We start from the raw sequence: 1,422 nt of genomic DNA on the forward strand, positions 1-1,422 counted from the left end.
TCTCTCATGAATAAATAAATAAAATCTTAAAAAAAAAGAACTCCCATTCCCCCACCCCTCCGGCCAGTAGGCTGAAATAGGACATCTATCAGACCTGTCAAGAGAACAAAACACTGGTATTAATTGATCAGACAACACTTTGGCTCAGGACATGTTCTATAAAAGGTCCATGCTATATACAATGGGGCACTCTCCTAAAGAAATAATCCTACCCTCAAAGAGTTTAAAAATCAGATAACTAAGGTCCAGGTTGAAAATGGTGGTGGCAGCTGGGTCCTGGGTTTCTGGGCTGCTAGGTCGGTCTGGGGCACAGCTGGGGCAGTCCATGTTGAGTGGCACCCACGGCAATGAGGAGGGCTCAGCTCAGATGTGGAAGGCCCTCTCCTACTTCATAGCACATCCCGGTGTGGGAGTGAGTATGATGAATGTCATCCTGAAGTCACATCACGGAGAGCACAGAGAACCCTGAGTTTGTCGCCTACCCCCATCTCTGCAACAGGTCCAAGCCCTTTCCCTGGGGAGATGGTAGTCACACTGTATTCCATAAGTCTCACATGAATCCACTTCCAACCACCTATGAAAATGAATAGAGAGAACCTGGACCACTACCCAGTGGGGACCACAGCACTAGTTTGGACCATGACTCTGCACGAGGACCAGAAAAGTATATGGGACCTCAAGCTCACCTTCTTTACTTGCGTCAAATGATGACCAGTATACTGATCTTCCATCTTGTGTTTATGGCAGGAGATGGCTTAAATAAATAACTTAGATTGGTCAATGAAAAAAAAAATTAAAATAATAAAAATTTTAAAAAACAAAAATCAGATAGCTAAAATAAATATGCGTTTTTTTTCTTTTAGAAATATAACATTTTGCAGAAGAAAGAAAAGGCCTATGACATGTTTGAAAAAATTAGAATAAACTTAAAACCAACATTCTGGCTCCTAAGCAGTTAGCAAGAAATGTTGGTTGAGAATATCCCTATATGAGAGACACCAAATCTACCCCTACCTCTTTTTTTTTTTAGACTTTATTTATTTATTTGAGAGACAGAGAGCACGAGCAGCATGGGGGAGGGAGGTGCAGACAAGCAGACTCCCCACTGAGCAAGGAGCCCGATGTGGGGCTCGATCCCAGGACCCTGGGATCATGACCTGAGCAGAAGACAGACGCTTAACTGACTGAGCCACCCAGGCAACTGTACCCCTTCCTCTTAGGAAGCTATCCAATTCCCTCAATAAGGAGCTGACTTGCTTACACAGACCAACGCAGCACACGTCACAGAGTGCCAGAGAGTGCCACTCAGAAGGAAAGACCCAGAACATTAACATAAGAGTAACCATGGAAACTGTGAGGTGAGGTTATATTTATTTTCTGTTTTGCACTTTTCTGCATTTTCTGTGTGAGAAATAAGATTCA

The 1,422-nt window shown here is 43.3% G+C and overlaps 1 pseudogene; it reads left to right on the forward strand.

The window, feature by feature from the left end:
- The first annotated feature begins 244 nt into the window (after positions 1 to 244).
- Positions 245 to 737, forward strand: LOC116629662 (annotated as a pseudogene).
- The last annotated feature ends 685 nt before the right edge of the window (positions 738 to 1,422 follow it).

This window comes from Phoca vitulina, unplaced genomic scaffold (genome assembly GCF_004348235.1).
Source record: "Phoca vitulina isolate PV1807 unplaced genomic scaffold, GSC_HSeal_1.0 scaffold2001, whole genome shotgun sequence".
Classification (NCBI taxonomy): Eukaryota; Metazoa; Chordata; class Mammalia; order Carnivora; family Phocidae; genus Phoca; species Phoca vitulina.